Consider the following 26,991-nt stretch of genomic DNA (forward strand, 5'->3'; position numbering starts at 1 on the left):
TTTTTATGTTGGTAACGCCATGTAGCGCTCTATATGAAAATCACTAACTATGTTGTGCGCAGTCTGTGGCTGGTTTGCATTGTTTTATTTTTTTTTTTTTCCGCTATTGTAGTGTCGTCCGCAGCTCGTGGTCTCGCGGTAGCGTTCTCGCTTCCCGAGCACGGGGTCCCGGGTTCGATTCCCGGCGGGGTCAGGGATTTTTCACCTGCCTCGTGATGACTGGGTGTTTGTGTCGTCTTCATCATCATCATCAATCATCCCCATTACGGTCGGAGGAAGGCAATGGCAAACCACCTCCACTAGGACCTTGCCTAGTATGGCGGCGCGGGTCTCCCGCGTCGCTCCCCTACGCTCGGTAAACGGAGTATGGGACTCATCATCATCATCATCATTGTAGTGTTGGGCAGTTGGATGTTAATAGCGCGTAGCGTTGCACAGTTGGAGGTGAGCCGCCAGCAGTGGCGGATGTGGGGAGTGAGATGGCAGAGTTTTGAGAGCGGATGATCCGGACGTGTGTCGATCAGAGACAGTAAAGGCGTTACCAACATAAAAACCTAAACAGCCTACTTACAACAGGCTGAATAGGGCGCTGCGGTCGACAACGCCTGCATAAGACTATTATCTGGTGCAGTTGTTAGATCGGTTACTGCTGCTGCAATGGCAGGTTGTCAAGATTTAAGTGCGTCTGAACGGGGTGTTGCAGTCGGCACAGAGATGAAGAGCGGTTTTTCCCGCACGACCATTCCATGAGTGTACCGCGGATATCAGGAATCCGCTAAAAAATCAAATCTCCGACATCGCTGCGGCCGGGAGAAGATCCTGCAAGAGCGGAACCAATGACGACTGAAAATCGTTCAACGCGACAGAAGTGCAACCCTTCCACAAACTGCTGCAGATATCAGTGCTGTGCCATCAACAAGTGTCAGCGTGCGAACCATTCAACGAAACGTTTTCTGTATGTGCTATCGGAGCCGAAGACCCACTCGTGTACCCCTGATGACTGCACCACAAAGCTTTACGCCTCAGCAGGGCCTATCGACACCGACAATGGACTGTTGATGACTGGAAACATGTTGTCAGGTCGGACGAGTCCCGTTTCAAATTGTACCGAGCGGATAGCCATGTACGAGTATGGAGACAACCTCATAAATTCATGGACCCTGAATTTCAGCAGGTGACTGTTCAAGCGTCCTTATAAATTTGGTGCCCTTTCTCCGTTGCTTTTGCAACAATGTTCAATGCAGTATGGGGGATCAGTACCATCTTTCATTAATTTACTTGGTATGTCTCTCAGTAGACGATGATACTGCTCTGAAAGGCCAAAAAAAACTGTTACATCTTCAAATGTCGTATACGGCCCCCGCGAGTAAGCGGAAGTGCCGCAACACGTCGTGGCATGGACTGGACTAATGTCTAAGGTATTGCTGGAGGAAATTGACAGCATGAATCCTTGCAGGGCTGTACACAAATGTGTAAGAGTACGAAGGGGTGCAGATCTCTTCTGAACAGCACGTTGCAAGGTATCCCAGATATGGTTAATAATGTTCGTGTCTGGGGTGTTTCATGGACAGCGGAAGTGTTTAAAATCAGACGAGTGTTCCTGGACCCACTCTGCAGCAATTGTGGATGTCTGATGTATCGCATTGTCCTGCTGGAATTGCCTATGTCCATCGCAGTGAACAATGGACATGAATGGATGCAGGTGATCAGACAGGACGCTTACGTACTGTCACCTGTCAGAGTCGTACCTAGACGTATCAGGGGTCCCATATCACTGCAAATGCACACATCCCACGTCATTAGTACTCCAACGCAGCGTTTGCGGCTAACCAACCGCTTTTAACAAAGGGGGCCGGGGCTAATCAAAACATGTAAGCTTCCACTGCAGGCGTCTTCATTAATTAAAACTTCCAATTTTATATATTTTATACAGGGTTTTACAAAAAGGTACGGGCAAACTTTCAGGAAACATTCCTCACACACAAATAAAGAGAAGATAGTATGTGGACATGTGTCCGGAAATGCATAATTTCCATGTTAGACCTCATTTTAGTTTCGTCAGTATGTACTGTACTTCCTCGATTCACCGCCAGTTGGCCCAGTTGAAGGAAGGTAATGTTGACTTCGGTGCTTGTGTTGACATGCGACTCATTGCTCTACAGTACTAGAATCAAGCACATCAGTACGTAGCATCAACAGGTTACTGTTCATCACGAACGTGGTTTTGCAGTCAGTGCAATGTTTACAAATGCCGAGTTGGCAGATGCCCATTTGATGTATGGATTAGCACGGGACAATAGCCGTGGCGCGGTACGTTTGTATCGAGACAGATTTCCAGCACGAAGGTGTCCCGACAGGAAGACGTTCGAAGCAATTGATCTGCGTCTTAGGGAGCACGGAACATTCCAGCCTATGACTCGCGACTGGGGAAGACCAAGAACGACGAGAACACCTGCAATGGACGAGGCAACTCTTCGTGCAGTTGACGATAACCCTAATGTAAGTGTCAGAGAAGTTGCTGCTGTACAAGGTAACATTGACCACGTCACTGTACGGAGAGTGTTACGGGAGAACCAGTTGTTTCCGTACCATGTACAGCGTGTGCAGGCACTATCAGCAGCTGATTGGCCTCCATGGATACACTTCTGCTAATGGTTCATCCAATAATGTGTCAATCCTCATTTCAGTGCAAATGTTCTCTTTACGGATGATGCTTCATTCGAACGTGATCAAATTGTAAATTTTCACAATCAACATGTGCGGGCTGACGAGAATCCGCACGCAATTGTGCAATAACGTCATAAATACAGATTTTCTGTGAACGTTTGGGCAGGCATTGTTGGTGATGTCTTGGTTGGGCCCCATGTTCTTTCACCTACGCTCAATGGAGCACGTTATCATGATTTCGTACGGGATACTCTACCTGTACTGCTAGAACATGTGCCTTTACAAGTACGACACAACATGCGGTTTATGCACGATGGAGCTCCTGCACATTTCAGTCGAAGTGTTCGTACGCTTCTCAACAACAGATTCGGTGACCGATGGATTGGTAGAGGCGGACCAATTCCATGGCCTCCACGCTCTCCTGACCTCAACCGAGCGCATCAGGGATTCCATGAGATGGAGGGTGGATGCATGTATCCTCGATAACGAAGGACATTTTCAACATTTCCTGTAACAAAGTGTTTGAAGTCACGCTGGTACGTTCTGTTGCTGTGTGTTTCCATTGCATGATTAATGTGATTTGGAGAGTAGTAATGAAATGAGCTCTAACATGGAAAGTAAGCGTTTCCAAACACATGTCCACATAACATATTTTCCTTCTTTGTGTGTGAGGAATGTTTCCTGAAAGTTTGGCCGTACCTTTTTGTAAGACCCTGTATACGTTATCATACTCGCATGTATAGAGAAGCTATAGAGATCTACACGCACGGAAATAATTTTAATAGAAAAGATGAAGGATTAAAACTAGTGTGGCTGTCGATTTTATACCAACAATGTGACAATCGATTATCTGTAATCGAGAGAGATGGCACTAGCCAGAGATAGTTTTAAAGTCGAAAGCACGTGACTAGTGGTGGCGCCATCTAAGCGCTCTATATAAGCGGGATCACCAGCGCCTAGCAGCCAGTCGCCGACTCTCCTCACAAGATGTAGCCCGCAGTAGGCAACGAAACGTCAGGAAGGAGGATCTATATATGGACCACGGCAATTCAACCCGGAAGTTTTAATTAATAGGGCCGGGGCTGTTCCTCAGTTAAGTAACGTAGCTTGACACGGTACCACGGTACTGTAGCTTTTTTTGTTTGACCGTGCCTAATTCTGGCATGTATTAGTTTATTTTATACTTCTGAAGAAGGCTAGGTTACTCTGGCTGAAACCTGGCTAAAGAGCAGCAACTTTTCACAACTGAGGCGGATTTTTGACATATTATTTTTTGTTCCACTTCAAGTCGCTCTAACAACGTTGTGCCCAGGCATTTAATGGCCGTGAATGTAACAAGCAGCCGCTACTAATAGCTACTGTGTTCGAACATTACGGTGTTATTTTTGCTACTCACCGAGCTTTCATTTTTCCCTACTTCAGAGCAAGCTGCAGTTCATTATGCAGGCCGAGACTCTAATCACTTCATCTATCCTACAGCCACTCAGAGACGATATCTTTCCGTACGCTGCGGCGTTATTAGCGAGCAGTAGGAGATTACCGCTCACGCCATGCGTCAGAGCGTATATGTCTTTACAGAACACTTCTCTGGCGCACTCCTGATAGTACCTTTGCTTCCGAAAAACAAACGCCAGCCAGGAGAATGCACAGGTTTTTGTTATGGGGGAGATGCTGGTCATTTCAGTCGTTCAAGCCAGTCTTCTGAAAAGTTATATATATTTTACTTGTTTCTTAGTGAAAGATCTTTCATATCTGTCTTGGCTTCCTCAACTCCTAGCGGTTTATCGGTTATAACTGCTGACTCACAAACTGTATCGTATTTGCTGTAGGCAGCAATTACAGTGCTTCTGCGAATCGTTTATGTGGCAATCAGGCCGCAAGTTCATCGACGTGAGCAAGCAAGTGAAAAGTATGCTGTGGTTTTCATTTTCTATAATTCCTTGCCATTTGCGTGACATTTACCTTTCACACTACTTCCTTCTACGGAATGTGGCATAGGTATTTAGAAATGCACATTCGAGATATGGCTATGAAATAACGGGACTGCTATTGTAAAATGTTTTCTTTCAAAACCACACATATTTAATGCCACCCTCAATATTCTCCTCTCCTTTATCCCAACGAAGCCCCATGCGAATTTTCGATTGATGAAAACAATGCTGGAAGTCTATCTCTATGAGATAGTTGATAAAGAGTGCCTCTTCTTTCTTTCACTACGTCAGCAGATTGAAATATTGTTCCTTTTAATGCAGATTTGACATCCGAGAGTAGATAAGTCACTCGGTGTAAATTAGGCGGATAATGTAGGTATTTTGTGGGATGCTGTACTATCACTAGAAACGTTCCATATGGACGACATAGTAATAACTATCCTTGGCGTAGAGAAACAACTGAAAAAGTTGAAAACAACTAAATCGCCAGGTCCTGATGGAATCCCAGCTCGATTTTACAGAGACTACTCTGCAGCACTGACCCGTTACCTGCCTTGCATTTATTGCGAATCCCTTTCCCGTGGCTGGAAAACAGAGCAGCTGACTTTTATGTGCTCTGAAGCGCCAAAGAACGTGGTATACTCATCCGTATTCAAATACAGAGATATGTAAACAGGCAGAACACGGCGCTGCGGTCGGCAACTCTTATATATGTAAACAAGTCGCTCGCGCAATTGTAGGATCAATTACAGCTGCTATAACGGCACTTTATCAAGATGTAAGTGAGTTTGAACGTGGTGCTATAGTCTGGACGCGAGCGATGGGACACAGCATCAAAAATGGTTCAAATGGCTCTGAGCACTATGGGACTTAACAGCAGTGGTCATCAGTCCCCTAGAACTTAGAACTACTTAAACCTAACTAACCTAAGGACATCACACACATCCATGCCCGAGGCAGGATTCGAACCTGCGACCGTAGTGGTTGCGCGGTTCCTGACTGTAGCGCCTAGAACCGATCGGCCACCCCGGCCGGCTTTTCTGGGAACACTATTGACAAAATTTAGAGAAACTGACTGTAGATCCAGTCAAGTATCTCCAATACCCATAGCACTTAAGGAACACGAAGGTAAGATACGAGGAATCAGCGTTCATACAGACTTATATAGACAGTCGTCTTTCCCTCGCTCTATTTGGAGTGGAACAGAAAGGAAATTACTAGTGTGGTACGGGGTACCCTCCACCACGCTCCGTTCGATTGAATGCGGTGTGTCTGCGTAGATGTAGATGTATATGCAGATGTAAATGAACAGCCAATGCGGCACGAGGTCTTGATGCAGAGCCTATGACTTCTTCTTCCACAATTCGGGTCTTTCTTTCTGATTTTCTAACGGAGATGAGCAAGAAGCTCCAAATAGTAATGTTGATTAGTACTTTGACCTTGAGGAATCCGGTGGAGATACAGAAATCCATGCACGTGGAAAAAACAATCATCATTGGTTTAAATCTTCTTTTGCCCATGCGAGATGGGTCCTTCCACTGCATGACCTGTCGCTCAGTTACTAGATCACAAGTAAAAACCAAGATGTCACATGTTATCACTTTTCCAACAAATTAGGATCATCTTCATTAGTAGTGAATGTGCCGATAGTAATATTTTCAGGAGCATCTTTTTGTTTGATGGTGAGAATTTGCAGCATCAGTTTCGCACACACTTTTATCAAATTAAATTAGTTGTGTAATTTTTGCCTCACCAACTCTTTGCCAATTCCTACATTTTCAGTATTTGATCTAATACTCAACCGACAGTAATATTGAATCGTATTACCTACTTTCTCGATACTTTCACCCATTTTTGATGCTGTGGGGCGTGTCTCGCGTGTGTCATTGTAAGTAGACTGTTTAGGTTTTTATGTTGGTAACGCCACGTATTGCTCTGTATGAAAAACGCTGACTGCGCTGTGTGGAGTCGGTGGCTGGTTCGACTCATTGTTGGAATATGCGCTTGTGTAGTGTTGGGCAGTTGGATGTGAACAGCGCGTAGCGTTGCGCAGTTGGAGGTGAGCCGCGAGCTGTGGTGGATGTGGGGTGAGAGATACCAGAGTTTTGATCTGGACGTGTGTCCGCCAGAAAAAAGAAATTTGTAAAGATAGATCTCATGAATTGATATATCTGTATATGATGAACATTATTAAGGTAAATGCATTGTTTGTTCTCTACCAAAATCTTTCATTTGCTAACTGTGCCTATCAGTAGTTAGTGCCTTCCGTAGTTTGAATCTTTTATTTAGCTGGCAGTAGTGGTGCTCGCTGTATTGCAGTAGCTTGAGTAACGAAGATTTTTGTGAGGCAAGTGATTCATGAAATGTATAGGTTATTGTTCGTCAGGGCCATTCTTTTGTAGCGATTATTGAAAGTCAGATTGCGTTGCGCTAAAAATATTGTGTGTCACTGTAGTGATGATCAGACTAAGTAAAGAGAAAACTGTTTGGGTACGTTGAGGTTTGCTCAGCTGTTGGAAAATCAAAGAACGCAGAAGCTTACCAGCACAGCCTTTTCAAAGGGGACGTTTCATGATCTTCAGTGCCTCCTCGGCTATCTTGGAAATGCTCGAAGCACTCACAAACTGGCGTACGTGGTAAACATACTTTACCATACACTTGTTTTAGTAAGAAATAGGTTTCAGTAACAGTTTCTTAAAGTTTCATTTGGAAGTTCACGACAGTGTGTCGCTGTGTTATTGCACTTATCAATTTTCAGGCAAAACAGGATAACAGCTCTTACACAGACGAAGGCCAGGGCCACGCTGATTTGCTTGCAATCACTAGGAATGCCACATTTGACTGACAAGGCTTCCCGCTTCATAGCTATTGGTTATTCACCTTTGGCGTATGAGTACTTCTTCTGTGGCACCGTCAGTGCCGTTATTATAGCCACCCGTCTATGTACAAAAATAGAAATGCCTTTACAAATACAGAGGGTCCAAAAAAATGCATCCACTGTTCAAAAGTCCATAACTGGCAATCTAACTGACGGAGTTGTCTTATCTTTGGTAGTGTAAACGTTTGTAGTTCCGGCAATCGCCACACAAGCGTTGTATTGCGTCGTTTTGTTTTGTCAGATGACAGTCGCCAGATGGTCAGTGTTTTGTTCTTCGTTGCACCTAGTTACTCGAGTAAACATGGCTGGCTCAAGGCTTACATTCGATGAAAGGAAGTCAGTTTGGAAGTCGTATTTTAAGTACAAAAACATTAATCAGGTTCAACGGCAATGGCGAAATGAGTGTCAAACAGAGCCACCGACACGTTAAACGATTCCTCGCATTCCAGACAAATTTGAAGCAGAGTGCTATGTTAAAATTGTACACAAACAACGATCTGGACGACCTGTAACAGTAACAAGTCCAGCTAACTCCCGTCGTGTGTTACAACAATTCACTCGCTCACCACAGAAATCTGTGAGGCAATGTGCCCGTGAAACTGGAGTGAGTCGCTCAAGTGTTCGGCTAATTTTGAAGCCAGCAAAGTGGAAGTGCTGTATCCCACGATTGCTACACGCAATGAACGAGGACGACCCAAATCGCAGAATGGAGTACTGCGAGTGGTTTACTAACATGGTGCGCAACGATGAAGAGTTTGCAGAGTGACTATGTGGTCTGATGAGGCACAGTACAAACTCAGTAGTACAGTAAATCGCCACAATTTCATCTACTGGGCCGCCGAAAATCCGAACGTTTATATTGACAAAGCCGTGAATTTGCCAGGAGTAAATGTGTGGTGTGGGCTGTAGCCTTGCGGATACTAGTCCGGGACTGGCAACGTTCAGTTTAGTTGGCGGTTCCGCCGCTAACTAGGCCGCTCTTTTAGTTCGTTAGCTCCCATTTCGATTTCCAGAAAGGCAGTTCGCTCGCTTTGCTACCGCTACTGCACAAGCTCTTTTATTCATTATGCTAGTCTTTTAAGTAATGAACAGTATTGCCAATGCCTGTATTAATAGTCTTATGTCGAGTAATTTACACAAATGGGTAAAATGGGGTAGTCAACTACTTTACATACAGTGGACTCCCAGTATTTTTATTTTAAAATATATTTATTTATTTGTTAGTTCATTGTAGGAATATTACTCACAGAATATGCTAAAAGCGTTTTTTGTGAATAAAAATAAGCTTTCATAAGTAATCAACTTTTTAAAAGTTTTTGAAATAACTAACAAAAGAATATTTCTGCTTTAGGTACAGGTTAAGTACTGTATGGCACAAACAGTAATATCTTCATCATTAACAGAAGAAACACTAACACTTGTAATTTGTTACCAAACAATTAGACATAGAAAAATAACTATGACTCCTGAGTGAGATCGTATTCTAAAGCATACTTTTTGTGCTTTGTATTATCATTCTTTAAATAATCAGTCTTGTAATTTTCAAGTGAAATATTACAAAAATTTGCATATTATTATGTAAAACCATTAATTTGGAAATTTTGTTCGTTGATAAGTGTTCTTCGTTCATTAAGGATTTGACCCGTAGCCGAAAAAACGCGTTCGCAGGGTACTGATGTCGCCACTATGCAAAATCTCCTTAACACATATGAATATACATGAGGACGTGAGGATATAACTGACGACGCTCTTGCCACCACTCAAGCGGATCTTTTTTTCGATCTAAATACGTGATTTTTTTAAAGGTTACTGCTGGCTCTCGCTCCCTCTTGCTATTGTCCGTCGGTCTTCGGAAAATAGTGAACGAACGAAGTAGCGAGGTTATCCGTGTACTAGATCGCGTAGTTCGCCTGTGGGAGTGCTATTCCGAACTAGTTCGTTCGCGAATTACACAAGACTAGTGGGTTGTCTTACCGGGGCTTGATTCGGCCATTCTTCTTTAACGGCACACTTACCGGTGACGTGTACCTACAGACGCTTCAAACATCCATTTTACCTGCCACCCGAGACTTGTATGGAGATGGAAGAGCTTACTTTCAACAAGATGTTTCCCCAGCGCACTACCAAAATCGTGTTAGGGCGTATGTCGACGAAAATCTATCAGGAAGATGAATAGGCCGTGGAGGTGCTGTGGAGTACCCACCACGTTCCCCAGACCTACCTAACTCCTCTGGACTTTTACCTGTGGGGAACACTAATGGACGTCGTTTATCGACAAAAGCCACGCACATTCGATGAACTTCGAGAATCCATCGTACATTCGCGTGCAAATATCCAACTGAACACGTTGCAGCCAGTAGTTCGTGCGCCATCGTTTGTATGTGGATATTAATGGTGATAATTTCAAAACACCCACAGTGATATCTTTAAGTTGGACTTTAAGCTACCTACACTTTCACCAAAAATTAGACAACAGCGTCAATTAGTTTGAAAGTTATGGACTTTTGAACAGAGGAAAAAATTTTTTCGACCCCTTTGTATTGTTTTTTTTTTCTTTTTTTTCCGTGGTGTCGGTGTCGTGAGCCAATGAACCACATCACTCTTTCCCTCCTCCCCCCCCCCCCCCCCTCATTTCCTGCCCTTGGGTCTGCGCCTGTACTTGCGTGAGAGAGTTCGTGGGTGGATGCCCGGTTCTCGCGGCTATAAGATATTCGCCGCTCGCGTCGGCACGCAAGACAAAACGGACGCAACAAAAAGAAGAGAGCTGAGCGGAGCGCAAACGCCGGCCGACGACGACGCCACCGCCGCCGCCGCTACTACAACAAACAGGAGTTGGCCTGGCAGCTTAAAGAGAAATAAATTAAGCTACCGGCGATAAATCAAAAATAATAATAATGGTAGTTAAGGATGGAGCGGAGGGTGGTGGGAAGGGGAGAGGGGTTAAGGCGGAGGGGAGAGGATAGACAAAGAAGAGAGAGAGAGAGATTTAGGTAGAGGAATGAGAGGAGGAGAAGGAGGAGGAGGAGGATGAAAAAGTGAAAAATAAGAGGCGCGGACCGCGATGAAGTGGCTATGCGGGCTCATCGGAGCGCGGACGGAGCGGTTCGCCTGTAGGCCCTACACGTGTCGGAGTGCGGCGAGCGGGGAACCCCCGAGACGATGTTTTCGGCCGGTGGCGGCGCTGCGAGCGTAAATCACCCGCGTCACGGTTTTTCTGTCGCGTCCCGTCCTCTCTGTCCAGCAGGGGGTTAGCGGTCGGCTCCTTAGCCCAAAAATCCGGGCGGCAACCCCTCTACCACTTGCTGTTGCTCCAGCCACCGAGGACCCACCCAGAAACAGCGCTCTCTTCTCGAGAGTAGAGTAAATGGCGGGGCAGGAAAATAAAAAATAAAATAAAATAAAAACACTCTTCGGCTGTCCTGAGGTTGCGGACCACTGAGGATATATATATATATGTGTGTAAGCGGATACGGAGCGGTCCCCGTGGCGTCTACCTCTCTGGACGTTGTGACCTCAGTGATTAACTGCTCTTATTTGTCACGGAGTCTCGACGTGCCGACTCTGTGTACAGTTTTCGGTATTTATGACCCCGGCTGTTAAGCTCTCTCGTGGAGGGAAAGTATCAATTTAAACCCCCTGTACCACCCCTTTCCAACCCACAAGTTGGACAACTCCATTGCCGCTTTGTGAGGGCAGCCCACAGGCCATTGACCCTCACGATGTGGTGAAGAAACGATACGATACGTCACCTTATAGGCTGCAGTACAAAATTAACTGCCGCACAGGCGTCTCTAATTTTTTAATTTTTTTCCGGGGGAGACTGATACTTTTTGTGAACATACTTGGAACATTTAGCTATATACTTATATAGATATGGTGTCTGTTGTTTCGGACGTGTCCGAAAGAACAGACACCATATCCATTTAAGTATATAGTTCTGCTAATACCGGCCATGACCTCCTTCTTCTCTGTGGATGCACACATATTACCCGAACTCTTACGGGACTTGGTAATGTCTTCGACGAGAAATGAGTGTGCTCGGATAGTACACTACAAATGCAGTGTGTGGACATACAAGGTGAGAATGTGGGTCTCGCGGGAGGCGTGCACGAGGTATTCCCTGCAGAACAGCTATCATCTATACCCTCCGTGGCTCAGATGGATTTCGGCCAGAGGGGTAGCTGCACTCTGTAACAAAAAAACTGAGTTAATCGATAAACAACGAACTTAAAAGGGTCTCTTAAGACGTCCTCCCCGAGCAGATGCGACGAACAAAAGCGAACAAAACGAGATTAAAAAAAAAAGATGGATAGAGCGTTTGCCATGTATGCAGGAGATCCCGGGTTCGAGTCCCGGTCGGGGCACACATTTTCACCTGTCCCCGCTCATATATATATATCAACGCCCGTCAGCAGCTGAAGGTATTAATATAATTCTACTTTCATTTAGCTGTAAGTTAACATTTAAAAGTATTTTCTTTAATTCACCGGCGAGCCATAATGGACCGCAAAGTAGATGTCAAGTTGCGACAACGGTCGTTTATGGAGTTCCTCTTCAAGACCGGCGATGACTCTGCCAAATGGATTCACAGGAAGTTGCTCCCTGTATCTGGGGAGGACACAGTGGATCGCAGCAGTATCCAGCGGTGGTTTCTAACGTTTAAAGGTGATTTCTCTCTACTGGAAAATCCACTATGCGGTAGACCATAGGCGGCAGTGAGCAAAGTGAATAAGGAGACCATTGATCAAATTATCCAAAATGACAGATGTGTGGCGACAGGACAGCTTGCTGAAATGACTCGTTTGCCATTGAGTTGTGTGGTATCACTGGTACAGTCACTTGGGTACAGAAAAATCTGTGCACGTTGGGTGCTTGGATTATTGACAAGAGAAATGAAAACGATGAGGAATAATGTGTGCGAGGGTCTCAAAAATGGTTCAAATGGCCCCGAGCACTATGGGACTTAACATCTGAGGTCATCAATCTTCTAGAACTACTTAAACATAACGAACCTAAGGACAGCACACACATCCATGCCCGAGGAAGGATTCGAACCTGCAACCATAGCTGTCGCGTGGTTCCGGACTGAAGTGTCCAGAACCGCTCGGCCACAGCGGCCGGCTTGCGAGGGTCTCATGAAGACCTTTACTGAACAGTGGAAACATTGTTTTGACGGCGTCATTACCCATGAGGAAACATGGTTGTTTTTGTCCGAACCTCAGACCAAAACTCAATTCATGGAGTGGCATCACTCAGGTTCCCCTCGGAAGAGGAAACCAAACTTTCACGAACACCACGGCGAAAGGAGATGGCCTCCTTTTTCTGGGATCAGTGTAGTGTCATTTTCATTGACTTTTTGTAGCCTGGCTCCATAACTGTTCGTCACTGGGCAAGCTGTAACGTGCCATCCAAGACCCACAGACCACAACTGCAGGGTCAGCTCATCACAATACACCATGACAATGCCAAACCCTATACGGTCCTTACGACGCTGGAGAAAATCAGGAAAATGGGTTGGAAAATTGTTCCTCATCCTCCCTACAGTCGGGATTTGGCTCCGTCTGATTTTTACCTCTTTGGTCGTCTGAAGGCCCAACTGCACGGTAAAACATTTGATAGTGAGAAAGACCTTATTTCCTGTGTCAAGCTATGGTGTAAAAATCAATCGCCAGAATTTTACCAAAGTGCATTTACATCATGGAAAGAATGTTGGGCCAGATGCTTCACAGCTAATGGAGGCTACGCTGAGTACGCTCAATGTGTAGTTAAATGTTCCAAGCATGTTCACAAAAAATTTCATTCTCCTCCTGCATAAAATAAAAAAAATTGGACGCGACTGTGCAAAACTTTTTGAACGCCCTTTGTATGTGAGTGGGTGAAAGTCTTCTTGAATAGTAGAACTCAGCGCGTTTTCCTCGACGGCGAATGTTCATCAGAGACAAGGGTATCGTCAGCAGTGCCCCAGGGAAATGTGATGGGAGCGCTCTTGTTCTCTATATACGTAAATAATTTGGCTGAAAGTGGGGCCAACAATTCGCGGTTGTTAGCTAATTATTTCATGGTGTTCGGTAAGGTGTCGAAGTCGAGTTACTGTAGTAACATACAAGTTAGACAAAATTTCCAGTTGGTGTGATGAATGGCGGCTAGCTCTAAATGTGGAAAAGTCTAAGTTAATGCAGATGGGTAGGAAGATCAAACCTGTAATAGTATTGTATTACTCGAAAGAGTCAAGTCATTTAAATATCTGGGAGTAACGCTGAAAAGCAATATGGAACGAGCATGTGAGAACTGCGGTAGGGAAGGTGAATGGGCGACTTCGGTTTATTGGGAGAATTTTAGGAAAGATTGGTTCACCGCCAAAGAAGACCGCATTTATGACGCTGGTACGGCCTATTCTTCAGTACTGAAATTCAGAGACGGTTGATACATATATCACCGGCAGGTTCGAACAAAACGAAAGTGATACGGAGATGCTTCGGGAAATCGAACGGGAATCCCTGTAGGGTAGATGACGTTCTTTTCGAGGAATACTACTGAGAATATTCAGACTCGCCATTTGAAGCTGACTGCCGAACGATTCTACTGCCGCAAACATACATTCCGCCTAAGGACCGCGAAGATACGAGAAATTAGAGCTTATACGGAGACATACAGATAGTCGTTTTTTCCTCGCCCTGTTTGCGAGTGGAGCAAGCGTGGAAATGACTATCAGTGGTACAGGGCAAGCTCCGCCACATACCGTACCGGTGACGTGAGGAGTAACTTTGTGGATGGGTGAGGAACCGAGGTTTGACGTGTGTATCTATGTGTGACATCGTAGTTCCCAAACGAAAGGTCCGAAGGTCCATATATTCACAATTTCGTGCTTTGTAAGTGCTGAAACGGGCGACTTCAAAAGACAAAAATCGTCATTGTCGGTCACTCGTAGAAGATAAATATCTGTTACATAAGGAACTATCAGCGTCGATTGCGGTAATTTTTTATTATTATTTCGTTTGGCATCAAGGATACATTACTTGCATTGAACAGCAATGATGTTGCTGGTAACACAATATGCATATACTACAAATAAAATAGATTACATTCATTTATTATACATGAAGATAGTATCTGTTCCCGAAAGAACAGTTACCATACATGACCATGCAGCTCTGCTAGAAATGAAAAGATAATTAAATGGACACCCTAGCTGGAAACAGGCGTCGATGTAATTCATTGGGAACATGTTGAAAATGTGTGCCCCGACCGGGACTCGAACCTGGGATCTCCTGCTTACATGGCAGACGCTCTATCCATCTTCCTTTTTTTTCGTTGCGTTCGGTCTGGGCGGACGTCACAAGTCATCCGTTGAAGTTTATTGTAGATTCCTTTACTCAGTGTTTTTTTTTTTTTTTTTTACTACAGAGGGCGAGCAGCCCTCTGGCCGAAGACGCTGCGCTACCGCGCCGGCGTTCGATATTGTTCGTTGCGTTTGGTCTGTGCGGGCATCACAAGACATCCTGTTCAAGTTCATCGTTGATTCTTTGACTCAGTTTTTTTAGTACAGAGAGCACGCAGCCCTCTGACCGAACACGCTGAGCTACCGTGCCGGCTAGTCGCTTTTGTTCGTTGCATCTGCTCGGGGCGGACGTCGTAAGACATCCATTTACGTTCGTTCTTGATCAATTGACTCAGCTTTTTTAATTACAGAGGGCAGCTAACCCTCTGACCGAACACGCTGAGCTACCGTGCCGGCAGTTCGTTATTGATCGTTGAGATTTGGTCGTTGCGGACGTCGCAAGACATCCTGTCCAGGTTCGGTGGTTGATCCTTCCACTCAGTTTTTTATTACAGAGGCCAACCGGCTCTCTGACCGAACACGCTGAGCTACCGTGCCGGCTTCCATCTGAGCCACCGAGGTCACAGAGGATAGTGCCCCTGCAGTGACTTATCCCTTGCACGCTCCCCGTGAGACCCACATTCCAACATGTCCATACCACTACATTCGTAGTGCGCCTAAGAATTGTTTGCCCATCATACTCATTACTCGTGGCAGATTAATCTACTACGTCCCGTACGAGTTCGGGCATACTGTGTGCGCCGGCACAGTAGCTCAGCGTGTTCGGTCAGAGGGTTAGCTGCCCTCTGTAATAAAAATACTGAGTTAATCGGTCAACAACGAACTTAAACAGATGTCTTACGACGTCCGCCCCGAACAGATGCAACGAACGAAACCAAACTAAATAAAAAAAACTCCATTTAATTATCATGCCAGCACGATACCTCAGCGTGTTCGGCCAGAGGGTTAGCTGCTATCTGTAATAAAAAAAACCGAGTTAATCGGTCAACAACGAACTTAACCGGACGTCTTACGTCGTCCGCCCCGAGCAGATGAAACGAACACAAGCGAACAAAATTAGATTTAAAATAAATAAATAAATAAAAATAAATAAAATGGGTAGAGCGTCTGCCATGTAAGCAGGAGATCCCGGTTTCGAGTCCCGGTCGGGGCACACATTATGAACATGTCCCCAATGAAGTACATAAACGCCTGTTTGCAGCTAGGGTGTCCATTTAATTATCATTACATTCAATTATGGTAATAAAAGTCTTAGATTAGATCGATAGATCAATAATATACGTATGGATAAAAACACTAGGATGAGTTACATGTACAAGAGCAAATGTGGTTTTTATAGACAGTAATATTGACAAACAGAGCTTCAAGTTGTAATAAAAATTATAGGTTAATATCTAAAGTATCCAGCCAGGAGATTGCTTCCTCAGAGACCTCATGTATGCTGGTCAGAGTTCCGGCATATTTCCGTAGGGGACACTCTGTGACTATGTGGTGTATTGTTTGTCGTGGTGTCCGCAGTCACACTTGGCACTTTCAGCGATTCCCCACTTACGGTTCAAGTCCTGGCATCTTCCGTGCTTGGTGCGTATGCGATTTAAGGTGGTCCACGACCTCCTGGGTAAGTGGAATCCAGGAGGAACTCGTGTAGGATCAGCAATGAGACCTGCAGAGTCGGGATTGGCTGCGAACCATTCTTCCCGCCATGCTGTTTCTGGATGGAATCCTTCAGAAGTAAGCCTTTTGCAAGTCTCCAGGAGGGTTGCCTGGACTTAAGACGTTACTTTTGAGTGGCATCACAGTCCTGGTGTAGCGGTAACTCGGGTTTATTGGAGCGTTTCTCCCATTCCCTTTTCAACGCTGCTTGACATCGTAACTTCGGTGGTGCAATATTAGACAGAACAGGTAGCCATTCTGTGGGTGTGGATTTTAGTATCCCGGATACGCTTCTCATGGCTACATTCAGCTGCGTGTCTACCTTGGCTGTATGAGCGCTGTTCAGCCATACTGGGCTGCAATATTCCCCAACAGAGTATACAAGTAAGAGGGCAGTTGTTTTGAGTACTGATGCCTTAGCTCTCCAGCTTGTTCCGGAGAGTTTGTGTAATATATTTTTTCTGGTTCTCATTTTTAAAGCTGTTTCAGTTAGGTGTTTTCTATATATTAGCGAACGATCCAAGGTCACGCCGAGATATTTTGGGAATGGGTTATATAACAGCAACTGATTTCTAAAGGAAATTTCTGGTTTATAGCAAGCATGCCTATTACTCAGATGGAAGGTAGAGGATTCAGTTTTATTTCTGTTTTATCCTCAGCTAGATGGTCTCAGGACTACACTCCCGATCTCTGTTTCGTTACCACTAACAACAAAGGATTACCCTTGCAAAGCAGCAGGAAGGTCCTCAGTGATTTCCCTAGAAGACAACACCGACCTGTTCTGGTGAAAATTGGACTCGAAATTCCAGTTGTGAAGTCTATACCAAAGCCACGATGGAACTTCCAAAAAACCAAATGGGAAAAATTCTCTGAAGAGATTGATTGCGGTAATGAAACCAACCTTTACCTAAGTTTCAGCCCAAGTAATTGTTCCCCCTTCAGAAGATAAACGTGATTCTACAGGGTGATTCAGAAATGCATGTAAATATTTTAAGGGTGTATTTGTGAGGTAAATATAAGACAAAAATGTTCTATAAATGTTTTCCCATAAACGTTTAATTCCAGAGTTATCGTTAAAATACGAAAGTCATGTCCGTATCAAAACGACGTCAGTGCAAGCAGCAGGATGCCATATTCTGGTACGTAATGCACATACGTATCTCCCAACAGTTGATTCGAAACTGCATGAATAGTGTTTGTTTGTGTTTGCAATTGCTGTTTACTCCTACTGTACAGAAGATGGCGCTGATGTTGTTGGTAACGGAAACGTACTTCCTGTCGTTCATTCATCGTCGGAAGGCTACAGGTTTCGTGCACATGATGTACTCAAACAGTGAGTATGCTGATATGCACCTTGTGTATGGTGCAGCAGATGGAAACGCAGCTGTACGACTTCCACAATCTACTGTATGGCGGCTGCTTCGGAGACAACAGTTGCATCCATTTCACCTGCACAAAGTGCACGAATTGACACCTGCAGACTATCCTCGCCGTCAGCAATTCTGCCAGTGGTTACAAGAGCGTCATTTGAATGATCCAATGTTCATTCGGCGGATATTATTCACAGATGAGGCCAGGTTTACTCGTGCGGGTGTAATCAATTCGCATAATATGCACCTGTGGGCTGTCGAGAATCCTGGCGCGAGAATTGTGCGTGGATATCAACATCAATTCTCCATAAACATTTGGTGTGGTATTGTGGGGAATGACTTACTCGGACCTCATGTTCTACCTCCGAGGCTGACTGGGCACGCTTACCGCGAATTTTTGGAGGGGGAATTGCCTGGATTGTTACAGGATGTCCCTCTTGCAACACGAGCCACCTTGTGGTTTATGCACGATGGTGCTCCTGCCCATTACAGCCGCAACGTAAGGGCGTACCTCAATGATGCGTATCCACATCGATGGATAGCTCGCGGAGGACCAATTGCTTGGCCAGCCAGATCACCTGACCTGAACCCTTTAGACTTTTATTTATGGGGCCGACTAAAGACATTGGTGTATTCTTCTGCAGTACCGAACAGAGAAGTGCTACAACAAAGATTTGAAGGTGGTTGTGAAATTATTCGTGGAGAGTTGAACAGACTGTGTAATGTGCAGAGATCATTGCGGCGACGAGCACGGGTCTGTCTGCAAGTTCAGGGACAGCATTTTGAACATGCATTGCATTAAGATTTGTGCAAATACAGTACAGTACAGTCTGTAAATTCTTCACGTATTTTCCTTAGTTATTTTGCATTGATTTAGTTCAATCAACAGGAACTAAAGTAATACAGTATTCGCGAGGAATTGTTTCAGTTTGTTACGTCACGTTTATTTACCAGTTTGCGTTTTTAGTCCAAATGCACTGTAACTAAACTGTGAACTCTGGGAAGTAAATACTTTACGTTGTATTGAATGTATTATCATGTTTTGTTCATAACTCTGTAATAAGCCAAGTATAGCAAAAATTGTATAGAACATTTTTGTCTTATATTTACCTCACAAATACACCCTTAAAATATTTACATGCATTTTTGAATCACCCTGTATAATATGTCTACGAGGGCATGGTCTAGAAATAAAACTAAAACAGCCTGAACAGCCGTAGTCACATTTTAAACATGCGGTACATAGGTACTAAGTCACCACCAAGACTTAACGTCCTCTACATCCTGCTGAATTTCTGCACGCTATTACGGAAACGCCCTGTATAACAAAAGTCACCAAGGAAATTTTTCGGTAGTTCATTTTGTACTGCAGCCTGTAAGGTGACGTATCGTATTGTTTCTTCACCACATCGTGAGGGTCAATAGCATTTCACGCTGCATCGGAGTGTGCGCTGATATGAAACATCCCGGCCCGTTAAAACTGTGGCCGCGCTGGATTAGCCGAGCTTTCTAGGACGCTGTACTCATAGACTGTGCGGCTGGTACCGGAGGATGTTCGAGTCCTCCCTCGGGCATGAGTGTGTGTGTGTTTGTCGTTAGGATAATTTAGGTTAAGTAGTGTCTACGCTACCCAAGCACGACACACGACCCCTCCTCACACCTACAGCTTCCACCAGTCTCCTACCTTCCAGACTTCACAGAAGCACTCCTGCGAACCTTGCAGAAGTAGGACTCCTGCGGAGATACGGCTTACCAACAGCCCAGGAGATGTTTCCGGGATGAAACTTTCACTCTGCAGCGGAGTGTGCACTGGTATGAAAGTTAGGGATATTGGTGTGCAATTTTGAGGGTCCCTCCGCAGCCACTAGAATAGTTCAGTGTAAATTTGAATTTGATATTTCTACCTGTTTTTTAGAAAAAGAGGTCTAAATGGGAGGACAGACAAACAGAGAGGGAGACAGACTACAAAGTGATCCTGTATGGGTTCCGTTTTTACCGAGTGGGGTACGGAACTTCACTACTGGCCATTAAAATTTCTACACCAATAAAAATGCAGATGATAAATGGGTATTCATTGGACAAATATATTATACTAGAACTGACATGTTATTACATTTTCACGCAATTTGGGTGCATAGAGAAATCAGTACCCAGCTTGATACGGCTGGGCATTGAGTCAAACAAAGCTTGGATGGGGTGTACAGGTACAGCTGCCCATGTGGCTTCAACACGATACCACAGTTCATCAAGAGTAGTGACCGGCGTATTGTGACGAGCCAGTTGCTCCGCCACCATTGACCAGACGTTTTCAGGTGGTGACAGATTTGGAGAATGTGCTGGCCAGGGCAGCAATAGAACATTTTCTGTATCCACAAAGACCCGTACAGGACCTGCAACATGCGGTCGTGCATTATCCTGCTGAAATGTAGGGTTTCGCAGGAATCGAATGAAGGGTACAGTCACGGGTCGTAATACATCTGAAATGGAACGTCCACTGTTCAGAGTGCTGTCAATGCGAACAAGAGATGTGTAACCAATGGCACCCCATACCATCACGCCGGGTGATACGCCAGTATGGCGATGACGAATACACGCTTCCAATGTGCGTTCTCCGCGATGTAGCCAAACACGGATGCGACCATCATGATACTGTAAACAGAACCTGGATTCATCCGAAAAATGACGGTTTGCCATTCGTGCACCCAGGTTCGTCATTGAGTACAGCATCGCAGGTGCTCCTGCCTGTGATGCAGCGTCAAGGGTAACCGCAGCCACGGTCTCCTAGCTGATAGTCCATGCTGCTGCAAACGTCGTCGAACTGTTCGTGCAGATGGTTGTTGTCTTGTAAACATCCCCATCTGTTGACTCAGGGATCGAGACGTGGATGCACGATCCGTTACAGCCATGCGGATAAGATGCCTGTCATCTCGACTGCTAGTGATACGAGGCCATCGTGATCAATCACGGCGTTCCGTATTACCCTCCTGAACCCACCGGTTCCATTTTCTGCTAACAGTCAATGGATCTCGACCAACGCGAGCAGCAATGTCGCGAAACGATAAACCGCAATCGTGATAGGCTACAATCCGACCTTTATCAAAGTCGGAAACGTGATGGCACGCATTTCTCCTCCTTACACGAGGCATCACAACAGCGTTTCACCAGGCAACCCCGGTCGACTGCTGTTTGGGTACCAGAAATCGGTCGGAAACTTTCCTCATGTCAGCAAGTTGTAGGTGTCGCCACTGGTGCCAACCTTGTGTGAATGCTCTGAAAAGCTAATCATCTGCATATCGCAGCATCTTCTCCATGTTGGTTAAATTTCGCGCCTGTAGCGCGTCATCTTCGTGGTGTACCAATTTTAATCGCCAGTAGTATAATAACATCGGCATCGGCATCTCAGTAAGGAGAAAGTGCGCGGACCGGCGGCGGCATTCCCGGGTAACGAGGTCGGCGTGGCCGGCCTGTGCGAGGCACGCAGTGACCTCTGGGTCCCGGGGTCACCGCCGGCTTACCAACCTACCGGACGGGACGCCCCTCGCAGAGACACCGTCTCTCCAGAGCCCGGCATTACGGCACAGTGCGCGCCTCCCACAAAATTCGGGGTTCGCGGCTGTACCCTGTGTTCCGCGGCCACTTTGCATAAACTCCCATCAGCAGGCGACTTCGGTGGTCCGCTACGCGCGCTTAACGACAGACAAGCCGCGGTGCCGCAGTACAATTTGCACGCGGGGTAACGAACACGCCACAGGGGCTAGCCCGTATTTATCAAAGCCGGGCCTCATAAGGCTGCAGTACTACCCGTACCTAGCGGTCATCCCCGCACCCGTATCCTTTAGTCACGCACTAGACGAGAGCAACGAATCGACGGGGCAAATTTTGACATTTTTTTTTTCATTCGTCTCCTCGTGTTTTTGTTTCACTAATTTCCAGTACATTCTGTAATAACCGGGCTCCTCCGAGCTTCTGTGGCAATTGTGCAGCACCTCCAGTATCCCTCCCTGTGAAACACGCCTTGCTGTATCCATATACGACATGTCGCAGACAATAGATACTGGTGAACGGGCATATTCTGTCTTGTCAGGTTACCGAAAGGCGTTCGACTTCGTACCACATTGTCAATTGTAAATCGAGTAATAATTGTACAGAGCGTCTAAACTGAAGGCGCCGCCCGTAGTGGCCGAGCGGTTCTACGCGCTTCAGTCCGGAGCCGCGCTGCTGGTACGGTCGCAGGTTCGAATCCTGCCTCGGGCAAGATGTGTGAGATGTCCTTAGGTTAGTTAGGTTTAAGTAGATCTAAGTCTAGGGAACTGATGATCTCAGATGTTAAGTCCCATAGTGCTTAGAGCCTGTTGTGTACATAGTTCCGCGTAGTCAGCGCGTACACAACTTTCCTACTAGAGCGCGCCCCGCTAAGCACAACAGCGCAGGCGCAGCGCTCGTCCGTCTCCGCACTACGAGATGGTGCTGCCTTAGAGACGGACCAAATTCTGCTTCCGCCGATCCGCGTATTAATATGTAACGCAGCCAATGAGATTGCTGCTAACGTAGAACCTTTTCTCCTCGCGGATCACACTCGCGCAGTGATACCTGAACGCGCGAGATATTAAACAAGTGTACAGACCTCCGATTAGTCAGTCTGCATTTGTCTGTACCAGTCTATAGTCAAGTTTCAGTCTGCGCCTAATAAGAATACCATATTCCTGTACATAACCATGAAGATAAATGTATATACACTTTGTCAAGTATCAGAGATACGTGAGAATAAGATTAACGAACCAAGACCAAAGGAACTTCAGATTGTCAATTGTAAATAGCATCCAGAATCAAGCTATGCTTGTTATTATTTTAATAAATGTGTGTGAAAATTAGTCAAGTTCTGTTAAAAGTTGGTCACCGTCAATCTGCTACTCTAAGCGTGCAAGTGGCATTTCTATCGTCTGACCTAACGGCAGAAGATAAACACGCCACGATAAGACGACGAGACATATTGCTGACACTCGCCTACCTCATTAGAGAGACAAGTTAAATAATCTGATGGTGTGTACGCACACCACAGAGCCATTGGTTCAAATGGCTGTCAGCACTATGGGATTTAGCTTCTGAGGTCATCAGTCCCCTAGAACTACCTAAACCTAACCAACCTAAGGACATCACACACATCCATGTCCGAGGCAGGGTTCGAACGTGCGACCTCAGCAGCAGCGCGGTTCGGGACTGAAGCTCCTAGAAGCGCTCGGCCACAGCGGCCAGCCCAAAGATCCACCTCTGTCATCATTGCCTGAACGTGCCATTCTTTTTCACGACTAATAATATAAGATTATCCTGAAAACCACTCAGAACCTGTATTTATACATTCCGAGGCTACTGGAAGCTGTTTTCAAAGTAAACTGCTTTCCTGCGCCTTATAAGGCATTGTAGCTTCTTGTGTTTTTGGTGTCTCCCTGTTTTCGTCCAACGCCTGTAGAAACAAGTACGTTATACAGGACAGAAGTTTGTGATACTTACTCTCCTGACAGCGGGACAGTAGCTTGCTTTGCGACTAAAACCGTCTATTTTGCTTAATAAATTTCTTTATTTATTAACCCGTCTCTCCTACTGTAATTGACAGATATCTGCAATTAACATGAAAGGAACATAAAGACCGAGAGTCGTTGTTATTCACCATCAATCTACATTAACTGAAAAATATTACAATATTTTTAGAACGTTCTCTCATCAAAACTTATAACTTGCAATACAAGTTCCAGTGTCAAAATTAGAAAAAAAAATTGCTTAGGAGGGAGTCAACTAACAAAAACTTTGGACTTTTTTTAAGGCAAGAAGTCAGGTGACTCCCAGATTAGCCATAGGATTTTGCTACTTACCCTCCCCATAGTTTTTGCAAGTTCTAAGTTTTTGGTGTGGGTACTTTTTTAAAATGTTTGTTTCACTATTCAATTTTTTGTCTTTTCCTGCCTGATGTGGCATAACATACGCTTGTCACTCTTTACATTCCTTTAATCTTAAATGTAGATACCTCAGGATGCCAGCAGCCGCGACGACGTAATAAATACAGAAATTTATTAAGCGATCTGTAAGGTTTCATTCAAAAAATATGCACCTTGAGCGTGGACACGCAAAGGAAATTTCCACGCGTGCTACTTTGCTGAAGTTCTCTTCGAAGCCTCCTTCCAATCCATAGAAAAAAATCTTGCGTTTAATTACATTCTTAATTGAGATTAATGTAATTCAGTTTATGCAGAATAACTTTGTATGTTGTACTAATGCATGAACTGTGCCAAAAACCCATCGGTCTAATCCTTCCTCGTTTTACTTCCTCTACAAATTAAGAGGTCGTATTTTCACATTTCAAATTCCCATTGTTGTAAATTTTTAGACAACATAGTTGTATGGAGATAAGCAGCGATTAATTTACTATAATCAATTATTCAAAAAGACAGTCACAATCGCATTATTTAGTTTGCCGCCAACCGGTTTCAAACCGCGATGGGGTCGTCTTCAGGGCAATTTACACCATTTCGTCGCTCGTCTGGAGTCGTCACCCGACCTGTGCACGGTTGATAGCTATGCATAGTTGGCGGCAAATTAAATAATGCGATTGTGACTGTCTTTTTGAATAATTGCCCATTGCTGTAGATTCATTGCCATTATCCTCTCCTAACTTACTAACGAATTATTTCTTTGTTTATTGGAACGAGTATTCTGATTACTTATTGTGAAACCGACTTTTATGTCTGCTCTTTTTTATTGTGTTTGCTAATAAAATATAAGCTTCGCCACCAACTTCTTCCGAAACTATTTCGATGCAAACGAAATCATTCCTTTTGTCTTATGCATACTACGTTGCATGGTCGCCGTCATCTTGTATGTTAAGGGTTCGCGTCACGATTCATGACTATTACGGCGTACCGAAAACCACATTTTGAGTTGGAGTGAGGAAACCTTACAACACAAAAACTCCCCATCGCAGCCCCCTCAGATTTAGTGGTATGATGGCTTAGTGGACAGTCCGTCAAAAACTGAACCCAGATCAAGCATGAAAATGGGAAAAAGATGTACTGAACTGTAAAAAAAAAAAGGAGATACAGTGAACGGTCAAAGGAGAAGAAGTGAAAAACACAGCAAGTAAACAAGCAAAGCCGGTCCGGGTGGCCGAGCGGTTCTAGGCGCTTCAGTCCGGAACCGCGCGACTGCTACGGTCGCAGGTTCGAACCCTGCCTCGGGCATTGATGTGTGTGATGTCCTGAGGTTAGTTAGGTTTAAGTTGTTCTATGTCTATGGGACTGCTGACCTCAGATGTTAAGTCCCATAGTGCTTAGAACCATTGTTTTGAACCACATTTTGAGTTGGAGTTAGGAAACTTCAAAAGAGAAACTCCCCATCACAGCCCCCTCGGGTTTAGTGGTAAGGTGGTTCAGTGGACAGTCCGTCAAAAACTGAAAGATCAAGCACGAAAAGAGGAAAAAGAGGTAATTAACTGTAAAAAGAAGGCAAAATAGATACAGTGGTCAGAGTACACGAAGTGCAACACACAGCAAGTAAATAAATAAAACCGGCCACGGTGGCTGAGCGGTTCTAGGCGCTTCAGTCCGGAACCGCGCCACTGCTACGGTCGCAGGTTCGAATCCTCCCTCGGGCATGGATGCGAGTGATGTCCTTCAGTTAGTTAAGTTTAAGTAGTTTTAAGTTCTAGGGGACTGATGACCACAGATGTTAAGTCCCATAGTCCTCAGAGCCATTTGAAGCAATTTGTAAACAAGCAAGGACGTAGAGGAGAAGCCGGCACAGTAGCTCAGCGTGTTCGGTCAGAAGGCTGATTGTTCTCTGTAATAGAAAAACTAATAACGAAAGCAATGGTCACCTTAAAATGATGTCATGTGACGTCCGCCTAGACAAAAACGCAATAATATATATATATATATATATATATATATATATATATATATATATATATATATATATATATATATATATATATGGTCACGGTATTGGGTTGCCATGCGGGCGAGCTGTGTTCAGACCTCCATCATGCTGCTCTTTTTTTTTTTTTCTTATCTGTGCTCAGATTTGTGTGTGTGTTATGGTAAAGTCCGTTTGCCACAGCGAGTTGTAAGAAAGAAACCTTTAACCGCAGTTGATTCTGCGCAACTACTCTATTAGCAGCTGAAAGAAAATGGGTTTCGAATGCGAACCAAACGTTTCATGACAAGTAAAACAAGTCCTCCACCGGAAAACACATCTGGTATGTCATACGCGACATTAGTGACAGCATGTATGTCATATGGTGGGAATCTCTTATCGACGCACCTAATTTGTACCATTGGTGAGTGAGCGAGATATGCCTCCTTGCCTGATTTAGGTGTTTGTATGAATGTGAATGTGAGCACTCTCAACGAAATGATAGGAAACATAATAGTTTGTCACATAAGCTGCAACAAATGAACGTAATAGTTTCACAATCACATAGTTTCTCTGTGCTGTCAGGACGTATGTTTTCAACGTTTTTGAAGTTTTGACTGTGGAATTCTTTCGTTGTAACACAGGTCATACCCGTCTATTTGTCGTCTCCATTTCTGTGAGACTTCTTCGTGGTATTTCGCCTGCTCTCACTATTCATCATGTTTACTAGCGACAGTTAGAAAGACAAACAAAAAACTATATAAAAGTAAAATGTTAAGCTCTATAGGGTCTCCTCGTCCTAAAAAAGTAACGTATCCTTACACTATGACTTACATTCTATAACCAGTGTATAGTATAAAAACTATCAAGACTACAGAAAGAGGACAAACATTTCAATGACGGGAGGGACAGTTCATAATGTTGCGAAAAATATATACATACACTGCTGGAAATGGAAAAAAGAACACATTGACACCGGTGTGTCAGACCCACCATACTTGCTCCGGACACTGCGAGACGGCTGTACAAGCAATGATCACACGCACGGCACAGCGGACACACCAGGAACCACGGTGTTGGCCGTCGAATGGCGCTAGCTGCGCAGCATTTGTGCACCGCCGCCGTCAGTGTCAGCCAGTTTGCCGTGGCATACGCAGCTCCATCGCAGTCTTTTTTTTTTTTTTTTTTTTTTTTTTTCCACCGCCGGCCATGTAACAGCGTAGCGCCCTTTCGGCAACCGAGTAGTCACCA

This window comes from Schistocerca gregaria, chromosome 10, assembly GCF_023897955.1.
Source record: "Schistocerca gregaria isolate iqSchGreg1 chromosome 10, iqSchGreg1.2, whole genome shotgun sequence".
In the NCBI taxonomy this organism is placed as follows: Eukaryota; Metazoa; Arthropoda; class Insecta; order Orthoptera; family Acrididae; genus Schistocerca; species Schistocerca gregaria.